This window comes from Centruroides vittatus, unplaced genomic scaffold (assembly GCF_030686945.1).
Source record: "Centruroides vittatus isolate TY-2023 unplaced genomic scaffold, ASM3068694v2 contig_549, whole genome shotgun sequence".
Lineage (NCBI taxonomy): Eukaryota > Metazoa > Arthropoda > Arachnida > Scorpiones > Buthidae > Centruroides > Centruroides vittatus.
The window spans coordinates 6,932,723-6,959,759 of record NW_027122325.1 but is presented as its reverse complement, the minus strand read 5'-3'; the positions used below and the strand labels follow the sequence as shown (position 1 = coordinate 6,959,759).

Here is a 27,037-nt window from a genome sequence, read left to right as displayed (position 1 = left end):
CAATCATTTAAATCACATTTATTTAGATGGACTGCAAACGATTATAAGAGACGATGCAGCTGTGGTACAAGATTAATATCATAAAGGCTGATTAATAGACCTGTTGAAGGATCCATTAAAATATGTCATCTTCAACTTATTAATATCTTCGGGTTCAAGAAGGTTCATTTTGCAACACCCTATCCCTTGAAAAACTTCTGCAGCTCTGTTTTTATTACTAAATGCTAGATGCTGAAAGAAAAAATTAACTAAATATTTATATTTTTTTAGATATCGATGTGATAATTATAGTGCAAAAAAGACATCAATTATTCAGTGCATTCGGAATATATTAGTCGGAGTTACACCCACTACAGATACGCAGTCGAGCCAACCCCGCGACAAGGGGGCAAAGTACTATCTGAAATGCACCTCAGATGCTAATTATAGCGATGACATTCACTGATACTTTTGATATAATTACTGGTTGTCTATTGAATGCCACGTGAAGGACAAACAATAACGTGTTTTGTCATTTAAATGTGTTCGGCCTTAACAGGATGAAGGTGAAAACTAGTCGACAGCATTGTGCAACGTTGTTTGGCTCTTCCTATTATATCATTTTAATAAGCGGCCGACGAGCCGCAGAAAGGGTTTAAAAAGTGTGATGATAATTAAGAGGAAAAATTCAATTTTTGAAAAATGCTTTAATGATTTAGGAATATATATTAAAGTTAGAAAAGATTGATTTAGAAATTCTGCAGGATAAATCCGAGACGGTAAGCAATGAGTAATTTCTTGGTGTGATGCAATCAGCAGTTATTAATTATTTGGATGATTGCTATCGTATTAAATGCGGAAACTTCGATGTAACCAAAATGTAATTTTGTTACTGTCAGATGCCTAATAGGGTGAATACATTAAGGAATGTTGAAGCGTCGTCCCTCCACCTGTTTAAAGGGAAATGACACATTTCGAATTTGCATCTTGGAATACGGCATTTACATATTTTAATAAGCAATTTAGAAGGATATGAACTCGACTAACTAGGAGTGTCAAATGGATTTATTTAATTATTGGGAGATATAAATTTTTCCAATGGCCAAGAAAAAAGTACAGTTAAATAATTATATAATTTAAAATTCGAAGAATAGATGGAGAGTGCTTAATAAATTTACATGCCTCTGGAGAGCAAACACTCGATAGAAGGCCGGTGAGTGCAGGAAAGTAACAGGTCAATTGGTAGTGTGTCACCCTTACTAAAAGACGATAGTGACCAAACAACTGTTCCCGATAGACATTTAAGTAGCCAATGCTTCCCTCAGGATTGGATAAAGAAGATTAGAGCTTGATAATGGCAAGATCGTCAAGTAGAGTTGGCCGAGCACTAAATGTCCCTTTCTGACACAATCACCATCCAGCTAAATTTTTACCTAACTGATTAACACAGACAGGTGACTCACACTACGAATTATGGCTCCTTGGACAATTTAGTTACAGCTCCTCGGCTTTTGCGACGAAACACTTGGGTAAAGACTGCTTAATGACAGTAAACCGTAGTTTAAAGTACTAGCTTTATTGTTTTCTTATTTTGTGGTTAGCCAGTGGAACAAAGTGGCTGAATGAAAATGGCTCGGTATTACCTATGGGTCAGGTAAATTGCTAACATAATTCTTCCGATTTATTTCACTTTAGATAAATGAGGCGAAAAAAAAAGTTTAAACTATGGTCTTTCGTTAGATTACTTTTTTAGAGCCAAGAAAAATGGCTTTCTCAATACATTATTGCATTGTAATAAAAATTCGCATCGTTCTATTTACAGTTGACGTATAACAATATAACAGGAAGGAAATTTCCATTAAATTGATTAGGTCTCGGAACACGGGTCGCTATCTCGAAACAAATTCCTCCTTTATTAAAAGATCCAACTTAATATTCGACGTAGAATTTACAAGAAGCAGATTCCATTTTATGCAGGCGCATGCGATGAAAAACTTTTCGAGCCATATATTCGGGAGAGGGCATAAAGAAAGTACTTCTGACAAACTGAAACACGGCTATACCACCGGAGAAGAGTGATCAAAAAATGCAAAAAATGAGATGTGAGGTGTATAAGAGATCATTACGACATCCACAACTATATTTACTAGGCCCTTTCTACGCCTAAAAGTATGAAATTCACTTTTAAAGTGTACTTGAGGATGTATGAAAGACATTTTCGCCAGTCCGTCACATATTACGGCCGCGGCTTGGAATAACGTGTGAAATAAGTCTCCCAAAAAGCGCTGCCCTCCAGCAAACGCTCGACGTCCAATTAAAATGGGTAAAATGGTGTGTCAGTGAATGGTTGACAGATGTAGAAGATGATCCAGCCAGCCTGACTAACAAGATGCACCTTGTTATGCTGGTCCGATAAGCGAATCCAGCTAGTGCAAGCTCTACTCTCCAATCAATAAATAGAGCGAACGTCACACAAGAAAACATAAGTAATGAGAGAGCTTAATTTGCTGCACATTTTGACAGTCTTGACCTTAGCTGAGTGCTTGCTTCAATTTTTATCGATTACACAAGCCTTCAGCTGAAAATTTCAACCTTAAAATTCTATCATTTCATTTAGAAATACGCCTTGAAAATTATTTCATATTCTCTTCAAATTTTATTTTTCCAAATTAAATGAATATTTTAAAAATTCATAATTATTTTTTTCAATAATTTGAAAAGTATAAATATTATAACATGATAAATTATTGGGAGGTTTTCAGTTATAAAAATCGTCTGATAGAACAGGATTTTAAACCCCGCTCTGCACTGTGTAAATAAATTTTAAATTATAATTATCCCAGAGAGTTCTTCAGATTAATTAAGTTATTATATCAATACCTATTTACATTTAGATCGGCTTTATGTTATTTTTATCGACATAGATCGCGCCCGTCCACACGGATTCCTCATATATTTATATACGGTACCAAGCGGATAAACTATAATTATTTTAAGCAGATAATTATCGTGCCAGATATAATTTATTGCCGAAATTACATCGTAAATGACTTAACATATTTCTTAAATTAATAACGAAAAAGCTACATATAAACGTTTAATAAAATACGTCTATTTTTCTTTGAAGATTGAAATCGAGAAGATTGCAGTCGTAGTTAATTGATGTAGATTATAAAAAAATGCTTGGCAGGAAAAATGGATACAAGAAAGCATTTAAAAAAGAATATTTAAATTTACGATAGTCGAATGGTATTTAGAAGAATAAAAAAATCTTACTTAAGAAGAGACGGACTATTACATTTCTGTATTCATTTGATAATTCAATAAAATTCACTGTAATTACGTTGATATTTGTTCATAAACTTATATATAATTAGAGTTGGATAAAAATTAGAAAAAATGATGATTCAATTATTAGATTACCGACTACTTTATTGATATGCGTGTCCAATCGCACAATTAGCCATGGCTAGAAAATACTCTAAATTGCATTACTTGGAAGCAATATCGAGTTTTGCGGGATCTGATTGTAATAATTATCATTGTTTTATTACCTTTATTATTTCTTGTTCGCCGTTCAAATACATATTTTGCATTATTAAACACTGAAATATTTTTTATATAATTTTTACGGCTTATCAGAAACATTTCTTTCTATTCGGCTTAGGGGAAAAAATATCCTTTCATTCATTCGTAATGCATATTAAAACAAATAAAGTTGCGTAAGAAATATAATAGAGTAGTGTATATTTAAAGTATTCTTGTCTTATTTATGCGACGATATCTTTAAATCTACGAAGTTTCGGTCATCCGAACGCAGTTCCGTTTGGAGTAGAATCATTAAAAACAGCAGATAAACGAATTCTCCGAATTAATCGAAACGTGTTATAAACTTGTTCATTCAATGTTCAACCAAAGCCAATGAAGTGAGACATAGCTATGGGCAATGTGTTAACAAGGAGGTAAAATAGATGAACAGACATGCACCGCCGTGTCCGAGTTTCGACTAGGAATTCAAATGAAGTAAATATCTTGGTAGAAAACAAGAACGCTATAAATTAAGGGACAATAAGAGAGAATACAAATAACAAAAAAATGTTTCGCTTCGACTTTATCTACGAGAACGATTTTTAGGACTGCTTCGACTAGTTTTTAATTAAGAAGCGAATATCTTTGTGGTAAAATCAGCCAAGAATGTCAAATTGGTCGAATTTACAAGAATGTCTAGACATAAATTAATTATAGCAAGATGTATGCTCGCTAGAAATAATTGCTTGACAGCTGAACTCTTCCAATGCGTTCGTTAGAAGGAATATAACCAAAGTTTGTTATTTATATTCGCATTGTAAGCAGCTATACGAAATTCGGGTATGAAACGAATTGTCGCGGATTAATAATATAATCCGACTGGTCACAAATGAATGTAAGCTCCGAACAAAATTACACACTTCGCTTTTAATGACAACAAGTATCATTCATACGATAAATGCTTAGCGTTGCGAGAAGAATCGCGGGTGGGAATGCAACAGGAGAGAGGGGAAGCACATCAAATCACGGTTTAATGGAGCACCGACTCGTTGCCTCCCCTCTCTCTCTCCTCTGCTCTGCTGGCTTCCCTCCAGTCATCGCCACTGCGGGCTCAAAGGATTAACAAGGAAATAAATTACCGCATATCAACAATGAATATATAATCTGAAACGACGGGGTGAGCGAGTGGTTACAAGACCATTCACGACGCCTCTATCCCTTTGAGCACCTTATTCTAATTTGTCATCGACGGAGACATCCTAGTATTCCCATCTGGCTCATCCCCACTCTTTCTACTCTTCCCGCCTGCAATTAAACGCCAATGACGTCAGCGAAACGGGTGTTCTTTAATCGCTTCGGTTTGACAACTCTCGAAATTGTCTACACAGTTTCCGGAGGATGAAAAAAATCATTTACGTGTATAATCTCCACCGGAGAGCTATTATAAAGTATCTAGATTAATGAAGGCCAAACATTGAAACAATAAATCCTCCCGATAGCCATCCCACTTTTTTCTATGCTGCTGTTTACTTCTTTTAAAACTCTCGTCCGTTAATTGTTCTTGATGTATTATCTATTTGTGTCCATAACAGTAAAATAAAACTCTTTCCAAAAGGAAATTAATAAATAAAATCGATGTTATTGAGTTACATTACAGAAAAAGATGAAAATAAAATTCTTTAAACTGGTAACTAATACAGCCGAGAAAAAATAATTGGAAAAGTATTATTTATTTTTAGTTAAAAAGCATTATTTTATATTTGGTGTAATAGAAAACTACGAGATGGTTCTATTAGCCAAGAAAAAAGGAGAGGAAAAATCTAAAATTGGCTTGGAAGCATTGGGAGAGATGTGGTTAAAATCGTGACGAGACAAACTGAGCGTTAATCACAGAGATAATGGCAACACCTTCATCAAGCAACGACGTAATTAAATTTTGTCTTTGGTAACTTTACTGGCTTCTCTCTTGTCATTACGACAGACGACCGAATGCAAATGTCTGAGCTGTGAGTAATTGGATGAACTTTATCTGATTTTGCTCTTTCTTCTGTATTTTCGTTGCCGGATTTTCGCCAAGATTTCTTCTCTTGTCTGATAACGCTTTAATTATAACCGGACATAAGTCGCTATTTTTTTTTCTTTTTTTTCGGCAGTTTTAGCTCGACGATATTCCCCCTTTTCCCATTTATCTAGTTTTATTCGCTCGAAGTGAAAATAATCTAGCACTAAACGTTAAAATGTGACCCGATTTCTCCTCGTTTTTGCAATTACCGAATCTTTTCTTTTTTTCTTTGGAAGCTATAAATTTGTTTGGGCTGGCACTTATTGGATGAGTAAAACATTAAATCACGCATTTTAAGACAATTTTCCTCAATTAATAATATTGTTTTATATGTCAAACAAAGACAGAGGAGAAAAAAAATACATTGCTGCACGGTTAAATATAAAAATAAAGCAAGTTAATTAAGAGATACGGATGTATAAGATTCGGAAAAAGGAAATTAATACAGTTGTTCATAGAACAAATCAAAATAAAGAGGCGAGAAGCGCTGGAGCAGAATTCTCTAGATGCAATATGCGCGTCATTCCCTGACAACTCGCGATCCAACATCCGCGAATGACGTCATGCGACTGAAATTGTCAGTTAGACTGTAATAACGAAGATGTCAAAGTGAACGACATTTCAGTGCAGCTGGAAACGTCAAACGATGACTGCTACTTATAGGAGGATGTGTGTCGAAGATAGACGACATCTTGCATCCTGAGGTGTTACACTTCAAAAAACCTGACGATTGATTGTAACCCGCGTTATAATTCTAGTGGGCTACAGGGAGAAATATTCCACTTCGACCGGCCTTTATTTTTTAAAATCGATATCGGATCTTGAGAGTTGCAAGTTTTGGATGAAAGAAATCGAAAAATATTTTATAGGTTTGAATCTGTCGAAAAGCAAAAAAGGAAATAGAAGTGAGAAATTTTTGACCAAGAAAAAACGATTTTAAATGCCAGTTAAATCACATTATATTAAATTAATGAATACATGTAACTCAAAAGTAACATTTTATTTATTTTATTTTTAATTCGTCTTTTAATCAAAACTAATATTTTAAAAGTTTTCCTCTTAAAGTATTTTTTATTGTCTGAAAAATCTTAGTCATAACACTTAAGCAGGATGTAAATGGGTGGAGATGCGGTAGAACTGTATACGGATATGGAGCAGTGAAGTGGTGGAGGAAAAACTAAAACTGGAAATTAATGATTGTCGGTTATTATGCTAAATTGCAGAGAACATCGCGGTGGAATTTTTCTTAACGAACTGTACTGAGAAATGACTCGGCCACACTTGAGTCATTTTAGAACCATTTGAATCCCTCCCAATTGCTGATCAAAGAAGGATAGCAACATCAGTCGCTCACCGTGTGCCGATGTTAAGAACAGATAAATGGACACTAATTTGTAGGTTCTGTGTTGAGCGTGATCGGTGGAGAAACGTCCCAAGTAAGGAAGGGGTGTGATGAAGTAATTCACCTACATCATTTATCAGTCACTACTCTGGTTTTGTCGATCCATTGATAATATAAATGGGGTGTGTGGGTGTAATTTCAGCTATGTGTTGACATGTTATGTTCCGCTGTGGACGAACATCTCCAGAAAACTGTCTTTTAGCGCGGTGACATTTTCACGACTAGAAAGGTTAAATTTAAACCTGTTCATAAATGAATTAACAGCTATTCCAAATATTACCCAAGTCACTTCTTTGAAACTATATTTTTTTTTTTTAATTAAATTTTGTATAGATATCAAAAAATTAATTCAAAATCAATAAAATTATTTAATATTTTAATAATAAAATTTGCAATCTACTATATTCTACCCAACAGAATCGCTTAGTTTAATATGATGAAAGCCATAAAAATTGTTGTATGTTAGCGAGAGAGGCAGACGTCCCAGGACACCTTGATCATGGTTTATTGTTAGACTGTTTATGAGAGTTGGATTGCTATTATTCCTAGATAATAGGCCTACATAGTTCATCGTCAATATAGCTAACCAACTTCCAAACAAACATTTTGTTACGAGAAAGCACCCAACTTCTTGATAGGAGCCAATTACACTATAGGCAGGACACATAGCATAAAGGAAATATCACGCGTTTGACCAACAACGGTTGTGAAAATTAAATTAAGAACATGCACTTTCTTGTGTTTCTTGTTTTTCCCCATTTTCTGTATTCCCTCAATCTTCGTTGGTTAGAAGCTCGAGAAAGTTCTTTTTTCATTAATTCTATTTGTGACAGTCCGTTAGATCTACTTGTGCTAGTGATTTCATATTGTATCCGAGATATATGGTACAGAAAATGGATGTTCTGTAATATTGTTCTACTTATGAGAACTCCTTTTTTGTTACTATAGACTGAAAATAAGCTTAATAAGCTTACTACAAAGATTTAAAGTTATTTTTTAAAATACGCTTTCGATGTGTGTGATATAGCTTAAGTCTCACGCAGGAAATATGAATACTAAACAATAAAAAGAAAAAAAGGTCTGCCCGAACTTTAATTATAAACAAAACATTTACCGGAGAAGAAAGTGTTTTTAAAACAACGATTATTTATAAATGTTGTCCTACTTTAATGATTAGAAGTTTTTATGTCTGGGAGCTAACATCCAAATTAAAATGTAGACCTATATATATATTTGCATATATATACATAAGGATATATTAGAGCATTGATTATGTTTTAGCCTCGTCATATCACTTATTTTAACTCATTACATGACTCACAACATTAAGTTATTATTAGTGCAGTGTGAGGACAGGTGTGCTTCGTAGCGAAAGGAGGAGTCGACTAACAGTTATCTATAACGTTCATTTTTAATAATGGAAAATGCTCCCTTAATATATATATATGAGTGCATTTTTAAACCTTAAAAAAAGAAGATATAACTTACTTAAAAAGAAACTATTTAATAATTTAAAGTTCTCTACGCCCATCCATATCATCTGACAGAAGGTAGACAAATTGCAACATAATCAAATGGTATTCTTTTAACACCTGACATCACACCCCACTTTCGCCACCTTTGACCCATAACGTGTTGATTCGGACAGCCGGCTTAAGCGAGGTGACGAACTCAACGAGATACACATATCACGAAAACTCACGCAAGTAAACGTGACATCATTCGCTACTATTTACATTAGGAGGCGATTTCCCCTCGGCTTCGTCAGTTAACGACACGCAGGGGTAGAAAGGCGGAGGAACGAAGTTGACAGACCGTGACCCCAACCCCTATCAAGAGCTCTAATTACTTTCGCGTTCTTTACCTGTACGGCGGATTCGATAAAGGTAGGTTTGCCGCCGTGCATCCAACGACACGAAGTACAACACAAGGTGCACATTGCACTCCAAAATAATTGCAGTGGCCCGGATCTAGATTATATACTTTTATTTCGTGGCACTTTTTATAAAAATTTCCATTTATACTCAGCGTAAATGAATTAAAGTATACTCAAACTCGTGTCTATTATAAAAACGTTTAACATTAATCATACTGTTCTAATTACGAATGCTCTTTTATTACGTATTAAACTATTTTTAATTTATAAAAAACGTATTAAAGAGGCAACAGTTATTTTATATATTATTCACCTAATAATTTATTTTCATTATCGTTCCACGTTAATTATTATTCTCAATCTAAAGCTTATATTAATAGGCTACGTCTTTGACACTAATGTAATCCTTTAGATAGGTAAATTTTCGGCAATATAAAAACAGGTGCGATAAAATTTTATTGCTCTTAGATCTGACAAACATGCAACTGTTAATTGCTTTTCTAAATAGTTGACATCAGATTAGAATGCACAACGATGATTTGAATTTTCACTAACTATAAAGTTCACTGGCTCAACCTGTTTAACGATGGATATCCATCCTCGGCTCATTGTTGAATGACACCAGAAAAGGGGGTGTTATGTTTCATGAAATGTGCGGGGGGTTAAAGTAGAGAATGGATAATTTTCCAAACCCTTCATCATTGCTATGCTAATGGTCTACGTGCCATGGGTGATGTGCGTTGTCTCAGAAGTTAGGCAGGGCCACCATTTACCCCTGACCTTTTAGGTCACTAGCATCCTGGTCCAACAGCACCTCGCCATCATTCGTATGCTTGCCTAGGAAACAATAAGTGGAATGAGACGGGGGAGGTGGGTCTTATCGCACCGTCTGGCACTCACCCCCGCACGGGACAGCTTGTACCATACCCATAGTCCCAGAGGCCACACGTATAACTGTCTTCTCTTGTTAATTACGGCCTGTGTCAGGTATGCGTGTCACGTGACTAAATACCTGTTGAGTATAACAAACTCGTTATCCAATAAGAATAAAGCTACGGAATTACTGTTCGCCAATCTGCTGTATCGTTAGAAGTGACGTAAATCTCAAAATGATGTGACGGCTTCCAACAGAGAGGTGAAGTGTCAGCAGTAACTATGAAACGATTTAAAAGGAACATACCAGTGTCATCTGTCACATCTAGCGATGATTTGGAGGATAACTATTCTGAAGAATATATACATTGCCTCTATAATTAGGGAATAAGTATGCGAGATATCGTCGAGTAACTTTCATAAAGCCTCAGTATGTCCTTTGAGTTTCATAAATGTTACTTTGGCTCCATAAGAGGGTGATTAATTTCATTTATTCTAGGCAATTTCTATTCAAACAAACTCTTTCTAAAATACTTGTGGAACGATTTGAATTCGAAGAGGGATAAACTGATAAAAGATTGAAAGTCAACCTTATTTCCCAATAAATTAAATTAATCCAATAAGATTGGTCTTATCTGATACTAAACTCAAATGCTCGGAAACCATTAATAGCATAGAACAAAGATAACTGTTGCAAGATATATTACAATTTTTAAAAAAAATTATTTAATAAAAATAGATTTAAATTTAAAAAACTGTTAGAACAATACTTCTATTTAGAACGGAACATCTGGGTGTTTCTCTCTCAAAGATATTCCCCGATGAATCTCTGAGGTTGCCGGATAACTATCGTTAACCTAATACACATAACTTGATCACTGCTGTCCCTTTGTAACATTACACAGCAGCAGTGCTCCTAGATGTGTTTAACTTAATCTGGATTCCCAGTCTTCTGCTCTTCCAACACTAATCTCAACACTCAACCATTCTCATTGGAAAGTTAACCAAACTTTGTTCAAATGCAGCTGCTTGGCAACGATTTTTTCATACTTCTATTAATTTAACAAATCACTATTGGAAAGGGAGTATCAAATTTTCTTCTAATATCAATAATTCCTTTATTTTTTTTAAAATAAATTGTGCATTTTTAAAGAAACAACAAGTTTACAGTTAATTTTAATTTCAAAAGTAAAAAGAAAGAATAGAGTTTTATAACTTAAGGGCAAGATTTGTAGGTTAGTTAGTACATTATATTTGTCTAAAAGACGAGGTTAAAGTATTTATTAAGTAGTTGGCAAATACGATAATAAAAATACAACCTGAGATTTTTTGATATTCAAGATTTATCTGACTTGCTTCACAGAAAAGAAAATTAAATAACCCAACAGAAGAAAAAAGAAAAACTGTTGTAACTACTATAGCAAAGAAACGTGCGAAAAACGTTTTAAAAATAAAAATAAATATATTATGCAAAGACAACAAAGAAAAACAGGGAAAGAAAACTTTGATTTGTGCATGTAAAGAGTTTTCAGAATAGTCCTTTCAACAAAGAAACAAAACAGGAAGCAAGCTTTGGTTCTTCTTATTCAGGATATTTATCTTTTAAAATTGAATTCTAGATAGGCCCACATTTTTATAATTTATAATAATTCTTTTATAATCTGAATGTTTAAACGAAATAAAGAAAATAAAAAAAGGACGGTAAAATTATGTAAAAAAATAATTATTGTATCCATTATTGAAAATTTGGAAACACATTAATTACTTTCGCTCTTAAGCATATTTACTGTTAAAAACGTCTCGACTGGCTTTGTCTGCTAGCGTATTTTCAGACGTAATTAAACTCAAATTGTCCTAATAAGTTCAATTTCGTCATCTAAATATAAAAAATGAAATCGTTATGTCGATTAATGCACTTTTTCCTTTTCTTTCGTTTTTTTAGTCATGGTTATTTCCGATTTTCTGCTGCCACTAGCAACTTTTCATTTGAAGGAAAGTTATTAAAACAAATTTTATCATTCGACAAATAACCCGCCTCGCATTAAGACCGCCATTCACTAATTCAAACTGGTAGAAAATACGACCGAATTTATATCTGTTTCGAGCACTTGCCACAAATCATAGTTAATCGGGCAGTGTCGAGATCCTGATTATGTCGACCCCACCTATAGTGGGGGTTAGGGGGAAAAATAAACCATAAATCTAACACCCATATGGAGAGTTCCATTGTTTATCTCAGCCTCTCCCATTAATGTTAAATACAAAAATCGGAAGTGAATATAGCATATAACCTACTCAAATCCGTAGCAGAATACAGACATTATTCAGATTTGTATAAGTATTATCTGGCAGAAAAGTACTCTTTTTTAAAATAAAATTGTTCTTAACGAGTATATGAAACATTTAACACTAAATTTGAGTGGTTAATGAATCCTATTTCGACTTCAAATATGAAAATATTGCCTGATTAACTACAAAAGACAACTAAAAGATAATGCTGATTATTAAAATAAATAATTAGTTATGTATTTATTTATTTTTAGAGAATTATTAGCTTATGCGCATTTACCATTAACAGTAGTAAAAGCACGGTTTAAAAGGTACAGAACAAGCAAAAAAGTTTTATAACAATTCTAAATTGATGCTTGATTAATGAATACAAAAGAACATAAACGTGTAAAAAAACTGTAGAATCGTGCGTCAAGTGTTTTGTCACCGAAAGAGAATTTTTTGTCTTTTCTATTTTGGTTGTCTTTTCTCTTAAATTGATTTTGTAGATAAAAAGTCCAGAAACATTTTCCAAATATACAGTAAATGAGACGGTGGAAGAGAAGAAAGCTGAGAGGGAACGCATAACTAAAAAAAAGTCCCCCTCCCCTCGTCTACTGAACTGACTCTAACATTCGACAAAACAACACTTAGAGTAATTACATCAGAAACTCGCACATTAGGGCTAGGACGAACGAAGTGAAGGAAAAGAAATAGAAATAAAAAGAAAATGTTAAAGAAGTAGCAATGGGATTGGGGGAAGAAGGGGGAAGAGCATTACTTTGGAAACAAAACGCAGTCAAAAGATCTTTTTTTTAGATAAACTTGCCATTTGAAATCATTCGCCTCTCGACTTAATGAACTGATATCACGAATGATTTCTGTATATAATCATCAAAGTACCAGAAATTTTTTAATAAAGCTATTTTAAGGATTTCGTGAATTTTAAACAAACGCCATTGATTTAAAAAGTGTCTGGTTATTCAAAGAATTAAAGTTATTCGAAGATTCAAATATGAATAATTTAAATGATATATTAAAATCTAGTGACAAGTTCGTTATCTCCTTTACACGCTTGTATTATGTGATAAAAATCAATATTAATTGGTTACATTTAATTTTAACAGGCGATATGTAAATAAAAATTTTATTTGAGTGCTTCGATGTCTCCCAAATCGTCTTCCATTCGAGCCTGAAAAGGAAGTTTTGTCGTATTTTTCGAACACATAAGAAAACCGACATATTTTTTCATGATCCGAATATTCAAACCGAGAATTGAGCAAACATAGTCGTTGACGAACCGAATTCCTTTACGCGATAGTAGAAAAAGTTCGACACGGTCGGGAAAAAATATGTGAAGATACGTTACAAGTGAGACTAGTATATATTTTTCAGTAGAGAACATTTGTTATTATTATCCTGAACAAAACACAGTCAAGACTACACGGCGACTATCTGGACACATTCCAAGCACCTCCCTCCTCCACACTAAGAAGAAGGGGGGTGGAGAGCCAGCCAAACTGCATGCCTTTGTTGATTTATTTCCTTACTGGCCAATGGGACAAAATTTGTCAATGAACCAGCGAGAGGCTGACACATTACTTTACGGACGTCTCGTCTTCTGGCAGTCTCTACCGCTTTTCAGTCTTTTAACTAGTTTCTAGCCCCAAGCGACACTGTCTCCCTGTTTCCCCATTCAGAGAACACAATAGGGGGGGACAGTGCATCACTCGGGCTAATCCCTCGTCAATACAAATGAAATTTCCAACTCCTTCTCTTTTCTTTCTTTTCTTTTCTCTTTTCGCCCCCTCTTCGGCTTTCTCGGGGACTCTAGTTACAAAATGTGTCAAACCCCACCGTCCACTGCTTCAGCTTTGGTCATCTCCTTTCCAATCTGCCCAAGGGTTCTCTCTCCGCGGGAAACGAAGAATCTTTTGTTGTCTGCAGACAAGTTCGATATCCTCTTACTGATTTCTCTCACAATCATGGTTTCTTAGATATCTGTCAACTTTTCTTGATCTGTTGAGAGGAACGTCTATGAGTACGATATCAAATTTAATGACTGAAATGAATAAGTTTTTTCTTTTTTATCCTGTTCAGATTGGGATCTGTTTATCTTCAAAATATAATGATTGGATAATCGATACTCCGCGTCGAAGAGGACAACGCGCCATTTTCATTAACGTTATATAATATGCAATATGCGAATTCCATTTCAGGATAGTTATTAACTGACATAGCTGAAGAGACAGCGACCTTTCGCCAGGATCTTAGCCCATCGTCAAGTAGGTGCTGAGTTGTGCCACCTCCTTGTTGTGCCTTTCTATTGTCCAGCAGCGAAGGGCGCGCCTGAAGTACAGTTAGTTGCAGATTGGTACCTTCGCTTTAGTATCAATGCAAATTATACCTCACGTGACTCATGCATGCAGTTCGTGTGAATTACACATCATTATGGCCAAGCCGAACACGTGCTCGCTGCTACAATAGAACGGGCCACTTACTAAACCTGCAAACAACGGTTCATGAATAAAAGGTTTGTAGAGGTTATGGAAAATGTAGACAAGTGAATGGCGAATTTTGTACATTGTTTGTTCCCACCCTACTTATTACTACTGTTTTTGTAATAGGGATAGCTTATTGTTGGAAGCGTGAAATCCTATTTAAGTCAAAATACAACATCTGCTGTTTTGTGTGACGAGGCATAGCAGCCGGATTATTCAATTATGTTGCATGAAAAAATTAAAATAATAAAAACAGCGTAATCCTTTGCCAGAAGAATTAAGTTTTAATCCAAATTAATTGGACACGCAGCAGGCTATATAGAATGTGCGGATCAGAATAGCACAGAGGCATATCCTTCATAAACTTTCCAATGACATCTACTTAAAGCACAATATAAATCGATATTAAACAAACAACACTTAGACAATAGTAACTAAAATATATATATGGGAGTGTTTATATGTTGCGAGACCAATAATGTGTCTTCAGTCACGAGAGTACAAGAAGTACTTCATACCGAAAATCACGCAATATAAGAGCGACCATCAACCATTCGGACATTGTCTTTAGGTTTGTGGTTGGTTCACGAAATCTTCTAAGTTCTATTACGTGAGAGAGGATATGATGTGTTCCATAACCGAAATTGAACTCGGTTAATAACAGAAAAGTAATAGGGGGACCATCGAAGACCATCACCAAAGTATTCAGAAACAGCTGTCCATAATCCAGCTCGCAGACTCTTTCAACTTAAATATTAATTTTAAATATCACTTGAGTTATCAAATAGACCCGAAATAATTTAAACTATTCAACGCTTACTAATAATAGACAGAATATAATGGATGACCGAAGATATTCAGTATCTGTTAAATATATAGACTAAATACTGTAAATGTTTTCGTGTGACCGGTTTTTTTGAAAAATCTTACCTTAATAAACCGTACTTGCCATCTCATCTAACTCTTTTATATGTACACTAAGTAATTCTAGGTCACTGACAGATTTCTCATTATATTAAATTTATGCCGAGTTGTTTTCTATTGTAGATAGATCACCGTTCCTTTAAAAAGCCTTTATAAGGCCGAGAGCTATTGTATTCCTTTCTGGTCTATATTTTCAGTTGAACAAGTTGATGAGGTATATTTAAACCAACGTTGACAGGGAAATTATCGTTGTGCTTGAAATACTCCTCGACTATTTATATATTAGAACTGCTTGTGTTATAAAGAATGCCGCCCTTGAAGCTTCGTCCGTTTAAGTAAAGAATGCCACAAATGGTGTTTTAATTACCGGGAACGGTTAAGTTCGAGAGCAGATATAACGATTCGATTTATAATCTGTGGAGAAAAAACATCCGACAGCATCAGTCACGTGATCGAATTACACGGAGCAATTCCCGTCGTTCTCGGATATGTATAAACCAGCCTCCCCCATTTAGAACAGTGGGTGCGGTCTGTGTCGAGAATTCAATTTTCTGGAAACTAACTACAGTAGAGTCCAGCCAGCGCCTACAATCACACCGAAGTGTGTCACGTGACCCTCGTCTCCCATGTCCATCTCTAGCGAAATCTTCTCACCCCCCTCCGGACACCAGTGGTCATTGACTGATTACCATGGCAACCCCGATTATTATTGCAATCTGCAGCCCTCTCTTGATAACCTTAGTAGGCAGGAACAACATCTGCAGCAGAATGGAATTGTATGGCTCATTTCACACGGTCAGTGTTACAGAGCATGCGTTCGAGATCTGTATATCCCCTACGTGTGGGTTATGTATGAAAGAAAGAGATTGCTGATGTAAGAAAAGATTTCTTGTAGCGTAATCATCCACCGAAATTCAAAAAACTCCTACTTTAATTTACAATTTTTATTCTCGGTATTGTCAGTTTAATTTTTCCTTTCCTTTTTGTCCATTCTGTCGTCAAAAGCCGAAAATATTCTCAATCCTCTTTAACATCAGCCTACGTCTTCCTAACCGTAGGCCTACGGCATTTAAGTTATATCCATTTTCAACGGATAGCTCGACAGACGAGACACATTAAAGGAGAGTCAAAAGCGGATTATTATTAATTAATTATTTACAAAATAAAAATCGGATCTTGTATTAGATAAAAACACGCAGGAGCTACGCAACGGTTTAAGATTATCTGAAAGAATATTTGCAGTTGTTAGGAAGAAGTAATTGATGTTGAATAAATAATTCCATTCTTCGAGTACAGTTTGGAGAAATAGAATATTTTATGGAAGGAAATTTTTCTGAAACAGTTCTGAAAAAGTAATAATAAAAAAAATAGAGAATGAGAAAGGGAAAAAAATCCAACAGTTTCCTTATGAGAAGCAGACGGGTTCCAATAACGTTTCTTGTCATTCTCTATTTCGTGTATTTCTCCTATATAGGAAAGCAAAAACGGTCGAAGAAGTTCGTCCGTTATTGCGTCTCTAAGAAGGGCTAGCCAAAGTCGTCAGCTGAAGTTTATGTTCTCTCAAATGTAAATAGATTGTAGAGAGCTCGAGTCTCATCCCAAGGGGTGAGGCATATTATCCAGCCTCCTTATTTGTAACGGACGAGTTCACTGACCATCTGGCGATGGAATCGACTGGAAAAATCGAATAATATTCGAATATCCCAGAATTGTTTTTTCTTTTTTTTTTGCCTTGACAATTGAAAGAATGGAAAGAGAGAGTTATAAACATTCAGAAGTGGAATGTAATTCTAACGATAATTCTAAAAAATTTATGAAAAAGTAGGCTGGTTTAAAAAAATAAACACCAGTGACGGTGAAACAGAGGTTTCGGTCCCTTACCAAAACCTTGTTTGTCATCTCTCGAAACGTGCCAAGTCGAGCTCTGACTTTAATTAGTTCTAGAGTTGTGGTATGTGATGGTTTATATAGAGCGTGCTTTAGTAATGTTTACATTAACCAAGTCAGATAATGGGGAGATTGATATCCGAGCGAGGAAATATTGGCCTTGCCAATGCGAACACGTTTAACTAAAAACAAAAGAAATATCCTTTAATAAAACTTCAAAAAAGCACGTATCGATAAATCTATAGTTATTCTCTCCGTTTGGTTTTTCTCTTTTGAAGTATCGACGACAGCAATCTTGCCAAGGTGTAAGGTTTTTTTTTATTCTTTCTTTCTATTATCGAGGGAATTGAGTGGTCGGTTTCTAAAACAAAAATCTGTTTCATGGTATTCCACCGAGAATGGTAGTTTGAAGTGAGAGTGTGTGGCATCGAATTCGGTGACAGAATAAACAAAAGTTCCCTCAAAACTTCTCAATCGGATTAAAACTGGGAATAGTTTCTCACTCGTCTCAATTTTACACCATTGCCTCTTTTATTTTATTTCGGTTCCCGCATCATTCTGATTATGAAATATCGATTCTTCTTTTGGGATGTTGGCAATTAGGGAGCTGCTACTTTAGAGGAATATCGATTTTGATTGAATAATGAACGACCGGTCGATCATTCCAGAAGAAAAATTGGACGAAAAGTTGTTTAGTTATAACTAGAAAATTAGATATTACCGAAAATGAAGAAATCTCGTTAAGAAATTCTTTACTTTCTCTTCTTATATGGCGATGGTAGAGATCAGAATGAATACTTTTAGTGGACATAACTGTGCACAATGATATATCTGTTTAAGTCAAACACTTTTTCTTTTTTCTCTCTTTTTTCTTTCTTTTTTGATGACGGGGACATTGTGCAGCTTAAGAGAAGTGAGCGGATTAAGAGCTTCTTCGATAATACTCGGGTCGAAGTCGAGGGGCAAAAACGACTGTCCAACTTACGGATGTTAGAAAATGAAATTTGCTGGAAGGAGGGAAAGAATGCAGAAGACAGACTACCCCATCACCTTAGCGAAGCGAGAGTGAACGAAGGAAAATCGATTTTTTTTAACCCAAAGTCTGGGTAACGGGAAGGACCTCAACGTCATAACACACGCTCCGTTCGAGAGAGGGTGTAGGCAGTAAAAAAAGGGAAGAAAAAATCGATGAAGGCAGGAAGGAACAGCCAGGGGCGAGCTTCTAGAATCTGTATAAATATGTAGCACTAAGGCCATGCCAGGCGCATTTACATGAGAACAGATAAGAGTTACGACCCCACTATAATGATATGGGTGACCTCTTGACAGAAAAATGGAAAATATTTCCAAGAGCTCAAGATGTTATATCCAGCAGGTCCGCAAGGTAGTACCTAGGGCAAAGCACGCACTGTCCAACCGTGATTTAGGAAAGCGTAGGGAGAAACCAGAAAGCGAAGAGATGGGAAGGAAAACGGAGTGAGATCTCCTATCTTCCCGTTTTAATGTCGTCAACTGATGATTAGAGCTTACAGGTATACTCTATAGTATAGAGATGAGCAATGAGAAGCCCACGGCCGCTCCGCCCACAAGGTATTGGGGACGTAGCGCGAGCCAGTCTAACCACCCACTAAATCTTTATTTATAGTAGTCTTGAGATACCACACCTGCTTCATATCGCCATCTAGTATTGGTTAACGCTGTCCGTGTTTTCATATAACTTTCAAGATGAGTTTTCTTAACATATCGCATTTTGTTCTGGAGAATGTGAACGGAATTACCTCAGGCTAATAACGTTAGATATTCGTAAGCGGATAGATACTGCAATCGATCGCGCTATTACCTAGTTAAAGGAAAGATTACTTTAAATGGAACTTATCTTATAGCGTTTACATCCGTGTACACAACATGAAATATTAAAAACTCGGCACACTACTATAATTCCCAAACAGTTCTGCTTATACTTATATTACTGTTTAAATAATCAAAACATTGTAGGGATTCACGGCATCGAGAAAAAGAAAATAAGAAAAAATAAAGCAGGAGGAGTTTTATCCACGTCAAATATAAAGGATGCAGACGTGACGAGAGAAGAGGGAATAGCTCTGAATCGGTCAGTTGTGGTAAGAACGGCCCGAGGGGTGAGGGCAGACAGATCGCACTGACCATTGTGACAGCTGTCAGTGACAAATGTACGGAACACAAGTAGCTATACAAGTCCAAGGTTAGTGAACCAGACGTAAAGGAGGACAAGTCACTGAGGTCACTGTGACTTTCAGTGGACACGACTTTACAGAGTCATTCGAGTATTAGTTTATCGATGAAAAATTGTGTTTTTATAAGCAAACTCCAAAAATTTTATTTTTAATGAAAAAAATGCAATAAATATTAAAAACAAAGTTTTAAAATTCGTGTGTTTTGTAAAAGATTAATAAAATCTACATTTAAAAATGTAAAAAATTAAAAGGAAATATCTCATTTTTAAAAAATTAATATTTTTGTTTATATAAATTAAACATTAAATTTATCGTAAAAAAGTTTTAGAATTAAAAACTATGTCGTAGTTTTAAAAAAGAGAGAATATATGAAATAAAGATGAATATTTCCTTTTAGGAGACGAATCCTGCAGGCAATAATGAATCTAAAAATCGAATTATAGGTAAAAGAATCTATTATTTCTTTAGCTATGTGCAGCTATTCTGTTCAACTGTAATATCTGGCAAGCCATTTTTCTAATTATTTTACACAGAACAAATTTTTTCCAATTTAATTGAGACAATTATACTCAATTTATTAGACTTCATAAGATTCTTAATTAATGAATACGTTTTTAATGCAGGAATTTATAAAATGTGTTTTGAAATAATTAAAATTCGATAGTCATTTTTAAATGGATACTTTCATCAAATGTAAAAGAAAGACTGACATAAAGCAATTAAGATTGATTTTAAATAGCAAAATGAATAAAAGCAGCAGAAAGATAATGCATGTATAATAGATATTAGGAGAGAGAGGATATTTATCTTTCTTTCCAAAAATAAAGATGTGACGTCATCACAGTGCGTTAAATAAAACCCATCACTCCACAGTTCGGAGTAAGATCCAAGAGCGAAGATGAGATGGGACAAAAACCAGAGCGACAGACATTGTGACCAATTCAAAAACTGTCAACTGTAGATAAATATAAGAATGATCTTGATAAATGATACTGCTCTCACTTAAACATGCAGGACCAAAACTCAACCAGTTAAGTCTGGATTTGCCACACACACATGGGTGTAAAAAGTGTCGAAAGCGTTTTTAGCCTTGAGAACAATAGCCAAACAATTCTTATGTGGCGTCACAGTCCATTAACATCATTCTTCAGTTCATAAGTGTAATATTTGACGTAACATCTTTCTGGCATTGACGTATTGCCGGTAGTGTAATTATCTCATTGTTTGCGGTGCCTCATTACATTGTAGATACAACAGGTAAAAGCACAGTGACTGCATTTAATTTTTCTTTCCAGCATATTCTTAAGAGCTGACGATAATAGGCGTACGTTCTTCGAATTGATTAATGTTCTCTTTACATAACACTACGTACCAGGATCTAGACAGTAGCTTACCTATTCTTCAATTTAAAGACAGGACAGTGGCCTCTCGGTTCCACGTATGAGCAGTTTACATGCAAGTTGGCAGAACAAATCACCAGCGAATATGATTTCGAAGGACAAAATGTCCATAGAAAAATTACTTACTGGAAATGACAGATCGGCTCGTTCATTTTAACTGAAAGACGACTTTATTTACTACCATATAATCGCGGATATCCAAAGCATGACAATATGTAGAGACAAGACAATGCCTTTCAGTTGTTACAGCTTTGATTATTCCACTTACACAAACATCTTTCATAATTTAAATTAACTTCTACCAGAACAATTTTGTATTTATAAAATATTGAGAACTGCGAAAAAGTTGACGGATTGAAAAAGATATTTCAATTTATTTTAATACTGAAGCAGGTTTTCATTAAATCGTTCAACTGTTTTTAACATCAACAGGCATTTTTTATACAACAAAGTTCAATATAAAGTCCTTTAAACTTTTAATAATCTTAATTACTATAGAGATTAGCAAGCATTCGATGCCTGCAGAGTTAATTGTTCACGTCCAGGAACTTATCGAGTCACGTGACCGAGCTATCGGCCAAGTGCGTTGGCCCTTCGGACGGCTCCAGACACACCTGGTACTAAAGCTGCAATTAAGGTCCACTTCGCAGAATAGTAAAATCGTCACCAGGAGAAGAGGTGTTGCACGGAAAATTCCACACCCTTTCCACCGGCTTACTAATTACTTCTAACAGAGTATAGTGGCGGATAGCATTGACTAAAAACGTGGTCAGGGAATTACTAGTTTCTTTCCTATCAAACACGGAAGGTAGAACTGTAACGGGTGCGTGAGAAGTATTATTGTCACTAGAACTGATAAGATAGATGCTCAGACGTATCATTAGAAGGTCTATGTATGAATCACGTCTGAACAATAGCATGGTTAGATATGTGTGTATACCTTACATTGTATTTGTGGGGCGAAAGAGATGGATGGAAAATGGGATGGCTTTATTTATTAGCAGTTCTTTTCGGTTTATGCCGGATATGTAATGGATCCGCATAGTTTCTGAGTAGTTATTTGCGCGGTCGACTCAATTAAATTTCCATTTACATTTTTTCTTTCTAGCCATTCGGATACTCAACCCTGCTCGGAATTAAAAAAGTTTGATTAATAATAGAATTAGAAATACTATTTATAAGCGGCAATAAACTGCAAATGTTTCTATTTAAGTGCAGCTTATATTGGACATTTATAGAATAGCTGAATAGTGCAAAGCTGAAAACGTCTCCGTGGGCAGCTAAGCCCTAGATACTATTAGGTTGGCCACCGTTATGCCGGCAAATGGATAACATTAATTCTCGTCAGCCGCTCGCTTCTAGATCCTTGTTGTCTGTAACCCTTTTAGGCGCTAGCTCATTCTCAATAGACCATGATCTAATTTGTTAAGTTATGGACGGTTAGAAATAGAAAGACACAACTGCACGACACGATTGGGTAACTCGAGCCTATTCGTTTAGTAGATAGTTACCCTCTTTGCTCTTTAACTTTTCCGACTTCAAATTTTTTCTCCTGCTGCTTTTTGTTTGTAGCGTTGACTAAATGCTTTAAGGACCACGCTGGGTCCCATGGGTTTAACAGCCATCAGTCATTCAGCCAGAAACATCAGTTTGCCATTGGGAATGTCTCGATGGAACTAGAAGAACCACTTTTCTTTAAAGATACCGTACTGGCTAGCAGATCTTCTTACAGTATAAATATGCGTGTTTTCTTACTCTAGAGACGTGTTCTTTTTCTTTCTTTTTTTTATTTATTGCTTTTAAAATTTTACATTATGTCAAAGCTTCAAAAATCCAATCTACCGATGTGAAAAATTGAGGGGAGAGATATTTTATTTAAAATAGAATAGTGCCTGAAAATATTCTATTTGATAGACTAGCGGGAGTGAGTCGGCATTTATCGAAAATCCGAACACAAAAGTCGAAAGAGAAAGCGTGATATTCTTACTACAAATGGACTTTTAAGCCAAGAAAAAGTGCTGCGAGTATTACATTTTAGACGATCGCCCCCTTTATTCAAGTGTCAAGCGAAATTGTCTCAAGAGTCGGAGTGTAAGCCGGTTGTAGAAGAAAGGAATTTCGAATTGCATACCAGCACGGCTACAAGATTTGTAACATTAATTTTCGTCCAACTATCTGGCCTTTCGGTGTACAAGGTGCAAAAAGATCGAACTCAAAAACACAGAAACCGGAATTTCTTCGCTATTTGCCTAATGGTGAAGAGAAATTAAGAAAGAACGGATTGAGAAAGCCTCGATAAACATGCGGAGAGGAGAGAAAAAAGTCAAAGGCAGCTCGACGATTAAATGAAGCGAATATCACCTGTTGCGATCCCTATTAAGCCGGAGACGACCAGTTCCTGCAGGCAGCCGTTTAAAGCTCTGTCTCTGTCTGCACACTAATTACAGTAAATCGATCTTGTTAAATGTGGCGATTAAACAGCTTTCTCCAGAGGCTAGGCAGCTAGAACGAGGAATGAAAGGGTTGTGGTCTGAAAGAGTCGCCTTACGCCCGCTAAAACTATTAACACCACATTAATGAAATGGGGGAGTATTCAATTCAATTACGGCCAGCGAAACAAAGAGATAAAGATGAATTCCAAGAAGACGATTAGTGAAGCACTTTTTAAGCACCTCTCTGCCTCCATAAATATAATTAATACACGCCGGCTAATAAATGCCATAATTATTAAATACAAAGTTTTTCATTTAGCAACTAACTGAGTGCAGAATTCTTAAAAAAGAGCTGTATTTAAAGAGCAATCTCTTATCACACTTGATGTGTCAACCAGAAAAATACCAGCAAAAACTCGGTAAACTGCAAAAAAACTTCGGCTAGGCGTAATATATATATTTTTTATTTAATTTAAAATTGGTCTAAATTTTTAAAAACGTTAATTGGTCAAGTTCTTAACTAATTACGTTTTGAAATGAATAAACTAGTTTCTAAAATGAATGGCTCAGAAATATATAAATAATGGTGCAAAAGAAGAGAATTAAAGTGAAAAGAAAGTAAAAAAAAGGAATAAATTTACAAATGAATTCAGAAATATTAACATGCATAAATTTTAATTAAAACGATTAATCTAAAATAATATACTTACTGTGCAGGCGAAGAGAATTGCAAAATTTGAATTACATACAATTGCTAAATTTTCAACTTAATTTGCAAAGAATTATGTTTAAAAAATTAGGTCTAACTTCCTGCATAAAAGCTGTACAAACATAATTAAAAATGCAAATGGTTTGCAACTCAAATATTGTGAACTTCTTTTGAGGAAGAACTTAGTAACTGCAGCTGTTTCCTGTATTTATGTACTGTACATGAAAGAAATGTAACTCTTTGTTTCCTATTATAAAATTTAATATTACACCGTATTATTTCCCCCGTAAAAGTCCGCATTCGTTTATTCAACATGTTTAACGGAATATATTAACCGATTAATAAAAACGATTGGGGATAGATACAGTGTAAATGTTAGAAATTATAATAATGTGTAACAAAACAGCTCAGGGGTGTCGTGCCCATGGGCTAATTTTTCGCTCTGCAGGTGTAGATATGAAGATAAAATTCCATCGCGAGGAAATTAGTGTTAATTCTAGATTAATATTTGATGTTTATTAAGGGAAACGGGATTAAATACATCATGCTCGATAAAACTGTTAATATCTTTTGTCTTTACTCGTCAATTCGAGTATTTAATGAGGTTACTGACAACTACTACAAGTTGTTCAGCACGAGTCGTATAAACTGTGCCTCTAACTATTTTCTAACCAGTCCTTATCTGAATTTCAAATCGATAATGACTCTTGTTAATTGTGTTTCTTAATCACCGAAACTCTTGCAACCTAGTCATTAAGTAAAAATCGACCTCGCCTGGAATAAATTACATATTCTACATCATTTATTTCCTACAGTATTTATTTATTTATTAAGTTTGATTCAATCCTATCTACGAAAAAAAGTAATTGCGGGTAAGGGCAGGGAATGCGAGACAATACTCTCACAAGTAAAGTTAATCTACAATAAAGACAAGATGTGCTCCGGACATTCATCATCTGAGGTAAGACAGGGATGTATTTCTGTCTTATCGATTGCATTTCTCTCTCATTATTTAAGCTAGAGAATGTTGCATGGTTTACTGGAAGATAGTCTAATCTGATTATGTAGTGTCTGCAACTGAAGTGAGGTAATAGTGCACTGAACTGTACGAATTAGCTGTTTATCGATATATCCTCTAAATTACGTGATGCTGGAGTTCAAAATGTCTGTGGTCCTATCTAAATTGATGTCTATCTAAATCGTTTAGATCGACCGAAATATGCTTTTCTTTCTGAATTGGTTGGGTAATTTCGTTAAACTTTCAAATTTATTCGCATTGATAACAAAAATAACTCGATTGATTTTCGTAGTGAAATTGTTTATTCGTTCGTTTCCTACTTTCTAAACGTTAAAAATGGGTTGAAAAGGAAGGCATTAATCATGCTCGACATTAATTTAATTTATAAAAAGTAATAGAAAATAAGGGTTTAAAATTGGCAGTGGTGAGACAATTTCAGTTTTAACCATTAAAGATAAAAGGCAAACAGTGGTTTAAATAGGGCCATAAGCGCCCCATATCTAGGTGTGGGTGTAATAATCAGTTGATTCAACCCATGATTTTCTTTCTGCGTGGTATTTCCCTAGCAAGTCACGCTAAGGAAATGACGTCGATAATTATAGGCATACAATTGTTGTCAGAATAGATGGAATTTCACATTGGTTTTATTTCTTAATGGCCCAGTGCAGAACTAATTCACTCTGATGAAGATCCGGGGATGGAGGCATTCATATTAATGTGATCAATGACTGGAAATTTTTAAAAGTCAAAACTTACATCTAATAATTTTAAGTTAAAACAATAAATAAATACATAAATAAGCTTATCTGAATCATTGAAGATCTTCAGAGAAAAATGATGACTAAACTTACCTGATTTTTCTTGATCTTCACCATCAATTAACGAAGGATTTCCGATTTAAAAGAAACGACTTTAATTTACTAATTCTCTTGGGACAAGATTGCACTTTGACAAATTTTAACGATCATTTTTTAATCGCTTTTTTTTATTCGCGAATAAAATTTTTAAAAGCGTTAAATTTAACAGCAGATAGATTAACATTAGGAGATATTAAATAAAAAAATAATAATAAAAATAAATAATAGTAACGATAATAAAAGGATCAAATAAACATCTATTAAAAAGCCAAGACACTACATCTAGGGAAGGATAATATTGTCACAATCGTACATCGATGCAAATCATTTAAATTCAACTAAATACAGTAACACAGTTCAGACAAGGAAAAGGGGAAAATATCAAAAAACACTAAACGGTCGCGTTTTGAATGAAAATAAATAAAAAACAAAAATAAAAACAAATCATTTCATCTCAAAAACAATTTTATTTTACAGTACTTGCCTAAGCAAATTGGTTACAATGGGCAAATATCATCGCACTCCCTTATTTACAAATAAAAATAATTTTTGTCAATTCACAGCCATATAGGGGATATAGAAATAAAGAGACTGACAAACACAACAACTTGCTAGACGATCTCATCCCTCACTAACAGCCAAGCATTAGATCAATAGGCCATCTGCAACTGAGGGAAACTGGATTGGGGGAAAAAAAAGTGTAAACGGACATGCCTCCAGCATAAGATCAAAGATGCTTCAAACTGATTGGCAACGAACATGCAACATACAAGGGGTAGATGTGACATCTAATTTCGTTTGTTTTACTGATATCACAATACACACCCCACACACATAGCAACATTTTCTTGTATTAAAAAGGACACTTTCCGTTCTATGTACACTGGGGAAGGGGAAAAGTTTAAAATAATTGTTCTACAATGGCCATTTTCTTTTTTCTTTTTGTTATTTTTTTAACAAAGAGCAATTCTGGGTGGAAGATAAGGTTTTTTCTACTTTCATTACACAACCATTTCATGCCTGTACAACTACTTTATCATTGGATGTTGGGTGGGTGGGAAAAGGGGTTTAAAAATAATAATATATAAACACATGTACAAAACAATCT

The 27,037-nt window shown here is 34.9% G+C and overlaps 1 protein-coding gene across 9 annotated transcripts in view; it reads right to left on the bottom strand.

Moving 5' to 3' along the window:
• The window catches only part of LOC136978758 (zinc finger homeobox protein 4-like), an 89,936-nt gene that overhangs the window by 9,520 nt on the left and 53,379 nt on the right, over positions 1-27,037 (bottom strand). The window lies entirely within an intron of this gene.